The sequence below is a fragment of the Corapipo altera genome, unplaced genomic scaffold (assembly GCF_003945725.1).
Source record: "Corapipo altera isolate COAL_440 unplaced genomic scaffold, ASM394572v1 44, whole genome shotgun sequence".
NCBI lineage: Eukaryota > Metazoa > Chordata > Aves > Passeriformes > Pipridae > Corapipo > Corapipo altera.
Genome location: NW_020884880.1, coordinates 7826093 through 7842772, shown reverse-complemented (window position 1 = coordinate 7842772; position 16680 = coordinate 7826093). Strand labels below are relative to the sequence as shown.

The window sequence follows — 16680 nt, the reverse complement described above, 5'->3', positions numbered from 1 at the left end:
AAAGAAATCAGCTATCTAAATCAGTCTATTTCAAAAAGAGTTTATTTCTGTCAATAAGGCAGAATCTCGTGAATATACACACTTCATAATTTGCACATAAGGTTGGCAGTTTTTCCCCACTTTTTGGCAATGATTTAATAGCTGTAGCAAGGGCTTAAATTACTAGGACTATATTATATTACACAATATACTGCAGCATATTTACAGAAAAACCTTATTAATTTGTATTAATATGAACCCACCCACCTACTTTTTTTTATATATGCCACAGCGAGGAGCATGTTTCAATCCAGCATCCTGAGCAAGCTGTGAAGTGGTATGATGTTGGAAGTGGGTAAGGGACCAGATGTGAGAAATCTTCCATTTATATCCAGATGAGGATATTTTCTTCCATGCTATTGGATTAGTAGGCAGGATACCTGTGTTCTGCTCCCGAGTCAGGGAGTGATTTGCTGTGTCACTAAGTCACATTTGTTGTGTCTTAGTCATTTCTGCAACAGTCTGTGTGAAATGACAGTAAGACTTTGATGCCTTTGATATCCTTTGCTTTAAGGTTGTGTGTACGTTTTGTATGAGGTGGCATTATTTGCTCTTAGAATGCATCCAGTGATTGCATGGGAGTTTGGTTGGAATCAATGAAAACTGGGTGTAAGGAGAATGAGAATTTTGTTCTTATATCTGAAAGACGGTCTGCATGGAATTTGAGATCAAATCCAAGTTAAGTTTAATAGAAAGCTGTTGTCTTTAGCTAAAACAAAGGGGTTCATTTGGAAAACATTTGTGTTCATCTAGACAATGATTAAGAATAGAAAAGAACAGAACCTGGCCATATATTATACTCCTTGATTTTAATGAGATGATATTTATTCTATTGAAAAAGGTGTTTCTGGCTAATTACATGATTAAAAATTTGGCTTGGCATTATCTGAGCTTGTGTAACAAACTTGACCTTGCATTTTATAGGATTTTAAATAGGATTATTATGAAGGAGAGAGCATCTAATTAAAAAATGGCAGGTTTCCAGTTTCCAGTTGATGACCTGCTGCTGGTGCTGCTTGTTGCTGTCCCCAGAGTGAGGGCAGCAATATGATCCTCTGCTCCAGGATGTACAGAATGTTCTGTGGTGTTCAAGTCAGGCGCTCTATGGAAATTTAGCAGGATCTTGCATCCTCAGTGCTTTTATGCACTCTAGCTGGGGAAACCTGCCAGAAAGCCAAACCAAACATTTTTATGTGTTTCCTCAGGCCCTACCTCCACATCTTGTTGAAAAATTAAAGCACACAATCATGGGTGGGTCTATTGAAGCAAGCAGGCACTATTATTCCAGGTTTTCAAGCTTGTTTTTCAGTCTATGGATCTACTCAATTAAGGAAGAGCACATCTACATTCTTTTCTGAAATTTCTCATGAAAACCCCAGACTGGGAACACTTTCCAAATAACTCTCAGTGACTGCAGCAAGAAATCCCAGAAGGTAGAGATTTTGCTAGAAGAATAAGTATCCCACAAATTTAGCAGTATAGTTTTATTGATGAAACAGAGTTTCAGTTGAAAAGGTCCAGTGACACCATTCCCCACTGCTCATTTCATTCCTACTGTTTTAATTCATTATAAACTTAGAACAAAGTCTTGTCAGGAAATTTTTAGTCATTGTGGCTAGATAGGAATTTAAATCCTACAACTAAAGTCTCAGCTGTGGCAACTTGGAGTTCAGTGTGGGTTAGCCACCTAAATATTTGCCCAAATTTTCAGATGAAGTTTTCAATTCACACCTTGCTCTGTTAAGGCTATATGTTTATTTATCATCTCTGGACCAGCTAATTGCAGCTTGCGCACACATCCTCAAACAAGCTTTAAATCATACTTCTTGGCTGCCAGGTAGACGTCTTTAACCCCTGCATAGCAATGCCAAACAGTAAGCTATTTTTTCTGATGCAATTTCATTGCATTCTTTCTGAATCCTCATCTTTCATCTAGAAAGAACATCCTGGCTGGATAGGAAGTTAGTTCAGGCTATATATTTAGCTCATGTTATAAAAATTAGTCTTAAACCTTTCAAGACGTGCATACCTAAGAGCAATTAAAGTGATTTTATTTCCATAGCCTTTTAGGAGATTAAACAGTAGATGCCAATTGTGCCAATATGCTTTTCTAGTACAAACTGTGTAGAAGCCAAAAAATACAGGACATCTTCAGCTACAGGCATTGCCAAGTGCAAGCATTCAAAATAAAGCTGTAGCATGATTGAGTTGCATGGCACCTTTTAATCTGAGGACAAATTTGCAGAATTTCCTGGCTAAAAGCCTTGAGCTACATAGTTCTGCATGACAAAAATGTCTGAAATTGCTCCATGCTGGAATTTGAAACCTACTATTTTTTGGGGTGAAAGAGGAGGAGAGCTGCCTTCTATTCCTTTTGTACCAAAACTCCTTTTGTATCTAAATATTACACAGCTTTCAAATGTTTATGATAAAACTTACTCTTTGCATTCTTACTGTCTTATACTGTGTTTTCTGAAGGCTTATCTTTTTTGACTTGTTGTGACTTGTGGACAATCCAAAATGATCAAAACCTCAATTCACTTGTATATATAAAATCAAGAAGGGTTTCATAATTACATATAAATACATATACAAACATAAAAATTTGCATAGGAGGCCGTGAGAGAGGGGAATAAAATGATTTGGTTTTATTTCTCTGGGCGTAGGAGTGGAGATGATCCAATCTTTGTCTAAAAGGCAGTCTCCCTAAAATATGCTTTATACTGTGAGCTGAGCTCTGCCCACATGAATGCTTTAGAACCCTCAGTTCGCAACTACCTAGAGGCTCCTGGAACTATTAAAGTCTCATTTTGTTCCTTCAAAGTGGAAAAAGGAGCCTGGCCCAAATTAAGCAAGGAGTGCTGTTCCCAAGACATACCAAGCTTTATGGGACTTCAAGCACAGTATTTCAAACTCTTAATTCAGAAGTATAGGGGAAAGCAATCGCCACTATATTATGCCTTTTTTTCTAAACAATCCAGTATGTTTTCTTTTTGTGTAAATGTGATGCAGCTGGTTCTACTACCATATTTAGAGTAAATATCCTTTTTGGTAAACTAAGGGCTTATTGAGGCAGTGCAGTAATAATGTGTTAAAGGATTTAATCTACTTTTTGAACAGTTACTAAGCATATAATTTTTTGAATGAATGATATAAGTATGTTGGACAAAATCTTACCAATGTAAAAGATCAGAAATAAACCACTGTTTACATTTTTAATCCACTACTTATAAAGGAGTTGTGGGTTTTGAAGGAATCCTGACTTTGCTTGCATTTAGTGAAGTAAGATCTAAGGGGTCTTCTGTGATGAATTTCCTCAGGAGTTCAAATGAGAATATGGAACTTTCAGCCAGAATCTGTTGCTTAAATTTAATGAATTAATTAGACACAGAAAAATGTTAAAATGTATGGAATGAGAAGGACTTTCTTCCCTACTTTAACGATGTTAAGAAAATGGACTTGTGTTATGGTTTCTATCATTGTTGCAATCTGTTTTAAACATCACTGTATTATACTTGCTTTTTCTGCATCATTTTGGAATAAATAGTATTCTTCAGTACAGATGATGGCTGTTACAGTTTCTTTTCTTCAAAGAGATTTCTTGCATATATCCCACCATGCAGAATCAAGTAAACTTGGACGAAAATGCTTCTAGAACTCTTTTCTGTGAGTCTGCTTAACTAAAACCAAATTAATTTATATGACTTTATATGAGTTTATATTGAGCTTAAGTAGAAAACTCATGTTAACTTACAAGGAGCTTTTGGAGTCTTTTAAGGAGACCAAGAGTGTATAAAACAAAAAGCTGAGCTCTTAATTAAATACTTTCTCAGTTATATCAGTATGACCATTGAGATCTCATTGTAGTCTTCGACATCCTCATGAGGGGAAGAAGAGGGGCAGGCACTGATCTCTTCACCCTTGTGACCAGCGATAGGACTCAAGGAAATGGCATGAAGCTTAGTCGGGGAAGGTTTAGGTTGGATATTAGGAAAAAGTTCTTCACCCAGAGGGTGATTGATCCCCAGTACAGGCTCCCCAGGGAAGTGGTCACAGCACCAAACATGATGGAGTTCAAGAAGCATTTGGCCAATGCTCTCAGGCACATGGTGTGATTCTTGGGGTGTCCTGTGCAGGGTCAGGAGTTGGACTTCATGATCCTGATGGGTCCCTTCCAAATCAGAATATTCTATGATTCTATGATTATTGAGTTCATCTTCATTTCGGACTTGTCAAGCACTATTTTAAACAGCCTGAGGACAGTTCTGGTCCTCAGATTTGAACTGACAGGTAATGGACCCTTAGCTGGGTCAGATGGCAGAGAGTTATCCTTTTCTGCATTAGTCTACATACTATTTATTCTTTTTTGCTGCCTCTAATTTAAAGAAGTTTTCTCTGTCACAATGAAAAAGCAGGTTGTGGGATATAGCTCTTCTCAGAGTACTTGATGGGCCTCTGGAACAAAGAATTGTGTCCAACTGGGCATTTATCCTTCCAGGTGAATTTATCAGGCAGAAACATAGGAATGCGAGCAAAGTCTTGCGTTACCTGTTCAAGTTTTTTAATATAGCTACTATATATTCATAGTTTGTTAGGTGTTTCTGAAGAGCAATTATATTTTTGTCTCTTTACTCTGCAGCAGATATTCCTTCAGAATGTTATTGCTGTAATGGCCAGACACCATCTTTCAGTTTCCAGCCTCAATTAATTTATGACCAGTGCTTGCTGACTTATTATTGTGCCAGACCTGTCTGTTGGCTTATATAACTATTCTGCTTTCCTGATGTTTACTTGCCCACCCCAATTAATTTTATAAAGCTGCACCAGCAGAACTTTTTTAGTTTCCTCCCCCTTGATAGGTTATTAATTCCTCGGGATATCTCAATATACACCTACTATAGTGATAAATTCATTTTCACAAGCCATATACAGTATTGCAGATGAGGCCTCCCAAACCTTGCACAGTTAGACACTGAGAATTTGCTGCTCTTCCTCTACTGTCATCTTAAAAAACATTGCTTTTGGAGCCTCCAGCAGTCATCTGGTAGTCCAGAGCAACTTTACTGATTCTTTTCCAAATGAAGGTTTTAGTTATTAGCCTTGAATGCATGTTTTGTTATTTTCACTATTGAATATCATCTCATTTCAATTCACAAATACCCAGTTCTGTCAGTGGATTTTCTTGTCCTCTTGTATGCTGATGTATGTCTCTTTGGGTTGCTGTTAGTTTTTTATGGCCATGGCATAAATCAAAATAGTAAACAAAATCAATCCCTTGTGAAACTGTTCATAATACCAATTCCCTGCTGGCCCTTTGTTTCAATTTTACACACTACTTTCTCAATTTTTTTGATATCTCCATTTTTATGTGCTGGGCTTCATGCTAACATATGCTTTATTTAGAGATTGCACCCTACTTGGCCCAAGAACAGAATCAGATCAACATCTTTCTCCCTGGCAGATATCTAGCAAAATAATTGAAAAACCTATTAGCAGACTTTTTGTCTTCTTAATTAGGCCTAGTCTAAGTACCACATCAGTTTTCCTATTAGCTGTATCAGCAGAGGTAAGGTCATCGTTCATGCTGGGATGGTTGTGGTTTTGGAATGGGGATTTCATTGGTTTATCCATAAATAATTTAGGGTATGTGTTTTTAAAATTTCTGGTTTATTTAGCACACTAAGTGAGAAAACATTCAAAAGACATCTAATTAAAAATTACGCTGAGGATCTCAACAATATACAGATGTTCCACATTTTGGTCATGTATCATCCCGGATTTTGGTGGATAACGTAACACTCAACTAAACTACAAGACTGAGACTATCTTGTCCTATACTGTCAGAGGAGCCAAGTCCAGGATAAATTGGGCTTTGCCTACTCTGAATAAATTTTTTTGTTGATGTTGTTTGGTTGTTAACAGTCCTTTTTAGGTATGAATGCATCAAGATTCTTCCTGAATGCCAGGTTAACAAAAACCTCCAGAATTTGGGATATTGGTTCTGTCAAACCCATGATGAGTCTGCTTTGTTTTACGGGTGTGTCTGTCAGAGTGTACAGACAGCTAGCTGGCTACAGCTTCAGGTCTCTTATCCAGAACCACACTGGGAAAAGCACCAAAATTAGGTCCAGCATCTGAAAACAAAAAATTCTTAATAGATCATTCTTCACCCCTGGAATCCAGCACAGTGTCTATTGCTTTCTTTATTAGTACCTCAGGCAGCTTAAGCAATACAAACAGTACTATTCTTTGCCTTGTCTAGAAATGGTTATAATATGGAGAGTTATAATGGAGAGTTTCATAGTGGGATCCTGTCTACAATGAAGATACAAATACACTTCATGTGGGCCAATGTTCTCAATCCTTCAATCACATAAACCAGCCAGCAGCTCCTCTCACTGGCACAATAGCATTTCCCACCAGGGCAATGAGTCTTTCAGACTCTGAGTTTTCCTGCTCCAGTTCGACATTCACGTTTGGACTGAGACAGCTGAATCTGAGCAGGTTCCAGGGCCCATTAAACTTCATCATCTTGAAGTTCACTGGCATCATTTTTATTTAAAGAACTCCTGCACTTAAAAAAACCAAGCACGCATTCCACATGTACTAAATATAACTTTCATCACTATGAGTATTTCCATATTAAAAATTTAAATTTATATTTGATTTGTGCTTTATGAAAGAAACTATTATATGAAGTTTCCATTTTGGCTGAGTAAGTGCAGTTTAATTTGTAACTTCTCAGAGGATTGATTACAGAAAGAGAAACAATAATGACAAATGGAAGGATTTGTTTATCTACATTGATTTAAAAATAAACAGGATCATAGGGCTGGCCATTAGTCTGAACTGGTCCTAAAGGACACAAACCCCTTTTTCTGGGTGGGTAGGTAGGTCTGGTTAGATTCAGTATGTCTAAGAAACTGTAGGTAAGATCAGTAGATGAGGTTGAATAATTAAATAATTCATTTACTCTTTAGAATATCTGTGTCTTGTACACACAGAATTTGGAGCTCTTCAAAGATATTCTACCCTTCACACAACCACTTTGGTATTTAAGAACAAGGGCATGTTTCTATCCACAAAAGTTGTGGTCTTGAATGAAAATCAGGTTTATGTTGGAAGTTATTAGCTGAATCTCTAAGGACATTTTTTTGGTGTGATTACCATGGATTCAGTTGCAAAACTCTCAGGTATGATTTATTTTTATTGTTAGCAATAATTAAACATGCTAATGTTTTTATTCACATCTTTACATTCTACACCACCAGCCACCCCAACCCTCCTAACCCCTAACTTGGCAAACTGGGTTCAGTTCTGGTCACCTTCCTGTTAACCTTTTCCCTTGAAAACTGATTGTTAATTCTCACTCTTTGTTTTTTGTTTCTTAGCCTTTTCTAACTCACGGCAGTATTCTACCTCTCACCTCAATTCAGTTGTTGTAAGGTTTTTCATGCAACAAAACAAATGCCACTTGTGAATTGTGATTTGAAATTGTGAAAGGTTCCTAAAGGGAACCTTAATATTTTTTTTAAATCTTTTGAAAGAAAGGAACTCATATAAAAACATATTTACAATATAAATTTAGAAAATAATGATACAATGAAAATATTAATATTACTCTGCTGTTTTGGAAGCATAACTGTAATAGCTCTGAAGTAGCCCATGAAAGCCTGAATGTGAAACAGAAAATGAGTCTGACTAACTCTGGGAGCACAGCCAACCACTGATTGCGAGTAGTTTAGATCTAAGGGGGAGTTAGGTGCTGAGTGGACATAGTAACATAGTGATTAGAAAAGGAAAGAATTAATAAATACAAAACATTCATAAAATGAACCTTCAAGGTGATGGATAGTGCAAAAAGGAAAGTTCCTGGACCATCAGAATTCCTAGTCATTTACACATTCCAATAAGTGAAAAGACATCGTACGGAAAAAGGCAACATGACTTTTAAAACATCCTAGATATTTGCAATATTCACAATATTCCTATTTATAAATGAGGAGGATGAAAGAAACATATTAAATGTAGTTTGACATCTGACCAAAGATATAACACTTTTGCATGTCAACTGATATTCTTGGATGCAAAAAAAGAATTTTGAATTGGATTTCCTATGGCACAGGAACTTGGAACAACATGAAAGTCGAAGTTTTGGAACAGCAGTCAATCTAGAGATAGAAAGTGGCATCAGTTAACATAGAGTGGCATACATAAAGGAAAAGGAAAATTATGGGGGAGCCATTTTGTGTTCTTACTCCCAACAGGTATAACTACACTGACAAGATGAAGGAGAATGAGACAAAGCAGAGACTAGCTGAAGCCGTCAGCCCGAGTACTGACAACGAGCCAAGTCACAAAGGTGACTCATTATGAAGACGTAAACAATCCTAGTCAGTGACTCAGTGGTGAGGAAGCTTGGCTAAGACATCTGTAGCCCATATAAAGAAAACAGGATGATGAGATTTCTCTAGGGTATGGTAAGATAAACTATGGGACAATAATATTGCACGTGCCTATGATAGCCCGTAGAAAGTTGAGACATTCTTACCCTTTACAGCTTATGGAGGAATGTACATATCACCAACAAAGGAAGCTTTGATTGGCATTTGCCTGGGGAATCTGAGAGGAGCTCTGGAAATGGATATAGTGTGAATCTTCTGAGAGTCTGTGGAGGAAGGAAGAGGGTGGGTGATGAATATCATCATGTAGAGAGTGAATTCTGCAGTGCAGAGAATATTACACAGTTTGATCAGTTAATTTGTTATGGCTTAGAATCCAACATCTGGATAGAAGGTCCACCTCCTTTCTGGTTTTAAAAACTTCAGCGTATGCCCGGCTCAATCTCAGCAAAGCAAAATGTGGAAAGAATGTACATTTTCTAGGAGTCATGCTCCATAGGTGTTGGGGGTGATTTTAAATGAAAGGTGAATATTATGCACCTGTATACCACTTGAAGAAGCACACTGGACAAGATGAAAATACTCTCACTGATAAAAATTAGCTTGGTGACTAAAAAACTTTAAAGAATCATTAGAATAAATAGACAGCAAACATATGGCATGTTGTTTCAGTTTGCACCAGAAGATAAAGCAGTAGGTGAATATTTTTGAAAAATCACATACAACCTTTATGAAATATATGGAAGTGAAAGCCTTCATTTTGCAGTGTGCTAATGAAAAAACAGGGATCAGTGATAGCAGCAAAGCTATAGAGTGGTTTTTGTCATTATTTGTAGACCCAGGCTTGAAGCCAGACTCCATTTTGATAGATGCTGTGGAAATACACAACAGATCAAAGATCTTTAAAGCATTCTATAATTTACAGATGAACACAACTAAGAGTTTAGCAGCTCTCTGAAGATTAACAAACATACAATATCAAAGGTGTTCTGCAGTAGGCACTGCAATGAGATATTACTTTTAGAGTATTTTGAGAATTACCAGGTGGTATTCTTTGATTCTGAAGGCTTTTACTTGGTTTCTTTCCCTAGACATCTCTGTCTTAGAGAAATCCTGCTTCACTGTCCACTACTCTTATTTTCAGTACGGTCCCTCACACTATTGCCATTCTACCACAAACACTAACTGATGTTATGCCACAGGCATTGCTTCTGCAGGAGTGGGATTTAGCTGTTGTGTCTGAATTTTGTGGCCACTGTTGAGGGAAGTGTGTGCGTGGCTCATTCCCACACCTGTTTCCTCCCTGTGTTTCACTGCCAGGGAGGTTCCCCGAGGTCTGTGGAGGAGCCTAGGTCAAACAATTTTTCTGTAAAACATTTATCTTTATGTCCATCTTCCTCTTTACAAACATGAGAGAAATAGAAAAGATTGTTAGGAAGTGTTTACTGAAGGAAAATAAAACTGCAAGAGGTATTTCTCTGCGGAGAGGAGAGTCCCAGTTATTCAGAGTCTTCAGTTATTCCCTTGTCATAACTCTATTTGTTTCTGTTCATTAAAATTGGAATATTTTACAGTTTCTAGGGTACTGTTAGGTAAAAAGCTAAAGTTGCATACGATGCCAGGAATTCGTCTCAAGAGATTAGGAAATCTTACCTTCTTGGCTACTACAATGAAACCTGAAACTTTTGTTTTGGAGTTGCATTTTACAGACTTCAATCCTGTTTGGTATTTGGCAAATGTATCAATTTGTCAACTAAGCACTGGACTTCTGCAGTATTTTCTCCCAATGAATGCCTATTAAAACTAATGCAGGGAGGGTAAATTCTTGCTCATTGTGAATAAGTGTACCATAGTTGGGTCCTAAATTAATTGGTAGCTATATACTTGCAATCCTTCCCAGCTGCTGACAAAGACCTGACTGAGCTGACTAAGCCAGCAAAAAACTGAAGAACTTAAATTCTCAAGAGCTTGAATCATGGAACAAAACTTTAAAGAAAAACATTGACTGGAGGTTTTGAAGGAACTAGAGAGATTTTGACTGCTGTTGCTTAATAACTATACTGTTGTCTGTACTCTTTCTGCCTTTATAGAATATTTGAATTTCTAAATTGGTTTTAATAAGACCTAGATAAAAATCTACTTTTGGAATTGCAATGCATGCTGCAGAGTATTGATAAAATTCTTTCTGCCTTGACTCAGATATGGATTTCAAATGGGGGGGGGGGTTGTTGTCAGTTAAACATTTGGGACAAAATTAATTGGATTAATTTGGCACAGCCGTAAGTTCTCAGCATCTGAGAACAAAATGAATTGGGTTATTTGGGCACAGCCCTAAGCTCTGAGAGCATCCTGCACTGTCTGTTCAGTAGAAAGCATTGTCTGGAATGTTGCTCTAAGATGCGTGGCAAAAGCAAAAGCATCTTACAGAATTCTGACACCTTAGAAAGACTTTTTACTTGCGTTCATCCAGCTGGCAATCAACATTGTACCACCTGCAAGAGAGAAAAACAAAATGAATGCTCTCATTCATTTTTCCCCGAATAAAAATCCAACAATCTATAGAGATAACACTTAGAATAAACTAAGGTCATTAGAATTTTTGCTCCATAACTGAAGAGACATGTGTTAAGCAATGCAGGAATAGCACTGAGGGAGAAAGGTGGCTCATTAAAAATAATAAGAAACTACCTTAACTCTAGGAGATGTATTATTGGTGGTTTGAACTGGTCCCAAACACTGTTTCAGTTGCTTTCTTAATCATAGGAAGCAGTTTTCAATACTGTTTTTCACACTTTTCAATATTATAATTAGGAACATTTATTTTTTTTAAATTCAGATCCAGGATCTCCAAAGCATCTCAGTGACTTTGCTTTACCATTAGATAGGCTCCCCAGGTGCATTATTAACAAATGACAGTAAATGTCCAAGTTACTTAATCCCTTCTGAAAACCCTACATGAATGCACATCTGCCTATTGCTAAAGCAAGAGATGTTCAATTCTCATATACAATAGCATGATGGTAAACACACCGGATATTGGGTTTAGATGAGTCACCATGACAGTTCCTCAGGGGACTCAGACCATGAATAACCCTCAAGAAGTTAAATTAGGTAGCAGTGAGGGAGGACCCTGTAACCCAGTCTGTTGCTATGTTTCAAACAACCCAGTGTGTTTCTATGTTTCATGCACACACTCCGTGTTAATACCCTGAGCCAGCTACATATTTCACAGTTAGCATCACAGAGGAAGTGCGGTTACTAATCAGATGTTACTGTCTCTGTCCCTCTTGGGTAGCTAGAAAGAAAGAAAGGAAAGGAAGCTTTATAAACAAATTATAATAAATCAACCCTCCTGAGATTTCGGCTGTGGTCCCTTTATCCACATTGTATTGTAAGGCATCAACTCCTATGCAAAGTTCAATTAACTTGTAATTTCTTTTTTAGGACCAGTTCTCTAATACCACCAATGTTTCTGTCCTTTGATATGTTCTCATTTGGTCTAACTGTAGAACTCTGTCCAGTTTTCAGGACTGTATCAGACATCTATCAGTTTAGAGGCTTTTGCACACTTTAAGCCTTTATGACCAGGAAACTTAATATTCTGAGCCCAAATCTTTCACAGACCTTGCAATCTTTATCAGTTTTAAGCTGATGATCTATTTTACATTGTTTTTATCCATTTTCAACATTTGCAAGGCAATATTTTAAAACACTAATCTTTATTTCTCTATTTCCTGGCCCTGAACACTTGATTTCTTAACCTCAGTTTTGTTCCAATCTATTTTTGAATCTCTTTGCATATTTCAATGATAAATTACTTATGAGATAATATGAAAATGTAGAGTTTAAAAAATATCCTCATGTGGGTCATAAGGGGCTTTTTCTATTTTGCTTCTTGAGGGAGGTTTGGTTTGTGTATTCTATTAACAGCAATTGCCTGAATTGCTGTGCTTCTGCCACATATTGGACCTCACATCTCTAGGCTGACACCTGTTCTTTTTGCAATAGCCACTTCTCATGTTCTTTGAAGTTGTGACAGGTGTTGCAAAACATAGAGGGTTTTTATGTCATGTTGGCTTAGTTCTTATTAAAACCAGAAAATATCTTTTTTCAATTACTTTTTGTGCTTGAAAAGACCTCCTCTTCCCATGGTACAAAGGAAATGGGTATTTGTTTCAGGGTTCATATGTTAAAATTAAGAAGAAGCCAGTTCTAATACAAGCACAGAAATAACAACCCCTACCTTTCTTGTGGTTTATTCCATAACTAAGTTGTTATCATACTGGAACATGAGAAGGGAGTCATTGTGTCTTGGTTGGGAACACTAGTGGACTACAGTCTTTGAGTTAGTAAATATTTTTCATTTCTTTTGCACTGTACAGTTCCTTCAGATCTGTCACAGCTCTTGCAAGTTCTCCTTGATTAGTGTGCTGAGCCTATCAGGTTCGACTCGGAAATCTTTCTGTGTTCTTTTCCCTTGGCTTATCTCTCTTTCAGAATCAAATTGGAAAACAAAAGGGAACAAAGTTTTTTAAACTCTATTCCTTCCTCCTCATGATGAGTAAAGACTGATTTTCTCTTTCTCTTTTTTTTTTTTTTTAATAATTATTTTATTTGCTATCATCATCGTGGCTAGGCTTCGTGAACAAAGATTTGGGAAGGGCTCTACCCACATTTGTTACAAGCACGTTGGTGGCTAATAAGGCCAATACGAGACAGACATGTCCAGTTGCAAAAGGCACAGCAGAAAGACTCCTTAGGTGGTATATTCTGCAAGACACGGTTCTTTCTGCGTTGTCTTTTCTCCTTGAGAGTGATCCTGCGTGCATTCTCAAAAGAAGCAGCAGCGTTATAGATGGTGTGTCTCCAGACCTCCCGACTGGAGGCCAGAGTAGACCAGTTATGTTGATCAGTATGGCCAAGGCTGAGATGCTGTTTCAGGGAGTCCTTGGATCTTCTCTTCGGGGCTCCTCTCTTGCGGCAGCCGGTGGCAAGTTCACCACAGAGCACAATCTTAGGGAGGCAGTGGTCCTTCATCCTGGAGACGTGTCCTGCCCAGCGCAGATGTGTTCTCAGCAACATGACCTCAACACTTGTGACTGCTGCTTGTTCTAGAACAGACATATTGGTCACATAATCTGACCAGTGGATGTTTAGGATTGTACGGAGGCAGCGTTGATGGAAGCGTTCTAGGAGTCGCAGGTGGTGGCAGTAGATGACCCGTGATTCAGAACCATGTAAAAGAGTAGACAGCACAATGGCTTTGTAAACATTGATCTTGGTACTTTTCTTCAAGTGTTTATTGGACCATACTCTTTTATGGAGTTTTCCAAAAGCTCTATATGCCTTGGCTAACCTGTTGTCTATCTCTCCATCAATCTTACCATCCGAGGAGATGAGGCTGCCTAGGTAATTAAACTGCTGGACTGATCTGAGCTCTGATTGGCCAATGGTGATATGGGGATGATGGAAGACTTCCTGAGGTGCAGGTTGATAGAGAACTTATATTTGATAGAAAGAACAGAGTACTAGTTTCTGAAGAAGAGTGATATCTGTGGTGTGGAAGAGTATAAGAAAAGGTTTCTTTCTGACAGATCTGAAGCACAAATAACCTAGAGGTTCAAGTCCTTGGCTATAAGTTCATAGGCAGATCCTTGGGTACTGAAAGACATAAGACTTTTTTCTTTGTGATTTCCTCAGAGTTCTACCCTCAAATCCAGCCTTCTCAGAAGCATGGCCTAATGCTCCCTGGGTGCATTCCCTGGTGCGTTTCCCTTGCTTCTAAGTTTTTGAAAAATCATGCCACATCATGTTGCTATAACATTTTAATGTTGCTCCGCTTGGAAATCAATATCTTGCTCCAAACACCAGCTGACAGACATTGGTCTTTCTGTTGAGTTTCCAGTATTAATAATTACTCATATTTCTGTGATAGGCTTTCAGAATAATTTCAGAGTAATTTGTAGAACAATTGCTTGCCTTGCAACTGCAATTTATGTGAAGAATAATGTTCCAGTTTAGCAAAGGACTTAAGCATATGCTTTAATTTAAGCTTTTGTTTTATTCTGTATGATCAGAAAATGCTTAAATGCACGTTTAGGTACTTTACTGAACTAGGGTTCTTGGTCAGTATTTGAACTGGTAAATTCCAGTATAAACAACAAAAAATGAAGTGTAGTTTGTTTTGATAGTACAAAAACTGTCAGTAAAGTTGTTAAGTGTTCACTGCTTCATTTACTTCTTCCACTTCATTTTATGGCACATATTATAAATGGAGAAGGATATCAGAATAAAAGAAATGCTGGTCTCTTGACCTCATTTCTTTTACAAACAAACTCAGTCTATTTTTCTGAATATTGTAACGTAGTGCTCGCTGAAAAGTTTCGATCTCTTCTCCCTGGTGACCAGCAACAGGACCCAAGGAAATGGCATAAAACTATGTCAGGGGAGGTTTAGGTTAGATGTTAGGAACAGGTTCTTCACCCAGAGGGTGCTTGATCCCTGAAAGTGGCTCCCAGGGTCACAGCACCAAGCCTGATGGAGTTCAAGAAGCGTTTGGCCAATGCTCTCAGGCACATGGTGTGACGCTTGGGGTGTCCTGTGCAGGGCTAGGCTTTGGACTTTGATGATCCTTGTAGGTTATCTATGATGCTATGATATATTTTTAAGGCCACCTGTATTGCTATACATAATTGGTTTGGTTTAGTTTGGGGTTTTTTTCCAAATATTTGGATGAATTTTAGAAAGATATCATTATTTTCTTCAATTAATTTCTAAGCATTCTGCATACACAACAGATTTACTAAAAACTCATTTCAGGAACTAGCTGGTAGATTCTTAGCTAGAATATCTGAAGGCTGACTATGCCCCAGCCAATACACCGGACATCTCAGATAAACATGCCTGTGTAACATTTGCTTTGGAGCTAGATTGCAGCCAGCTGGGACCAGAGACACAGAGGAATCAAGGGAACTGCTTGCACCTGTCTGCACAGGCATATCTGAGTTTCACTAGGTATAATTCACCTCACAGGGCTGGAAAAAAGCCCACACATTTTTCAAATCCCATTGGAGTTTTACTTTGAGGACTTAAGTGATAAAGAGGTCTCCTGATACCCATATATTCAGTGATAAATTTTACTCATTTATGAATGCATATACTAAGCCTCTATGTTGTTCTGAGGTGCTACCCATAGGTACTGCATTCCTCTGATACCTAAAGCAATTACGCTACTAACTGACTGAAAAAACCTAGATGCCATTTAAACAGATGTTGTACTTTTCATCAGTAATGCTTACTGGAGTTTCAGCCCACTGAAACCTAAGGTGTTTTCTGCAACAGTTGATATAGAGCAATCACAGATGAAGCTAAAGCTGCTATAAACATATGATAAACATAAGAAACAATCTACATTTCAACATTAAATGTCTTAAATTCTGTAAGAGTGTCTGATGCGTTTCCAGAAGGAAAACATCTCCTAATGTGGGTTAACAGCTTTGGGGAGGTTTCTCTGCAGGAGAGGAGCAGAGAAAACTTGGAAAATCTTTTTCCTTCAGAATAATCAAAAAAGGAAAGCTACTAAGACAAAGTTGTATGTAGTAGTTTGGGCTTTTTTGAGGGTTTTTTTGAGTGTTTATTGTAAAATGGTACAACACTAGTGTTGCTGCAGCAGTTTTGTTTCAGCATTATGAAACTGGGTTACATTTACAGCCTTATCCAAGGAAAACAGTATTTTATAATTTAAAGACAGAAATGAGTTCTTGTATTGTTCTTGATAGTGTGCACAGCTTTTGGTCTCAGTTGGTAGAGTTTAAAGCAGACAAATTGGTTTTAAATTTGATTTTTGTGAGTTTGGGTCCCAAAGTGTCTTTAGAAAGATTAGCAGTTGTGAAGAAAAAGCTATTTTTAAAGGTGACTTTGAACTTAATCCTGAGAGTTGCTGAGCATTTGTAACACCTATTAAAATGAGAATTTTCAGGGTTAGGCTGGCATTCATTATATCAGCTTTCATATTGCACTAAGGTTTTAATCAGATATCATTTGGAAGTGGAGTTTCTCCTCACTCTGAATTCCTCCTGCACTGCACCTTGTCATTTTGGAGCCTGGCTGAGTTATTCAGCCAGTACCTGGAGTTGTTTCACTTTTATGCATCCAGACAGAAAACCTACTCAGATAAGCACATGGACATCCTTTAGATTTGCACAGAAACCAAACCTATTCAAATGCGGGAGTCCTCTAC

The 16680-nt window shown here is 37.7% G+C and overlaps 1 long non-coding RNA gene across 1 annotated transcript; it reads right to left on the bottom strand.

Moving 5' to 3' along the window:
• Positions 1-892: 892 nt before the first annotated feature.
• LOC113945343 lies at positions 893-9596 on the bottom strand. The gene is made up of 3 exons (XR_003527052.1): positions 9483-9596; positions 8591-8707; positions 893-1202 (listed from the first exon to the last, which is right to left on the bottom strand). It is a non-coding gene; the product is annotated as an uncharacterized LOC113945343 (long non-coding RNA).
• Between the last annotated feature and the right edge of the window lie 7084 nt (positions 9597-16680).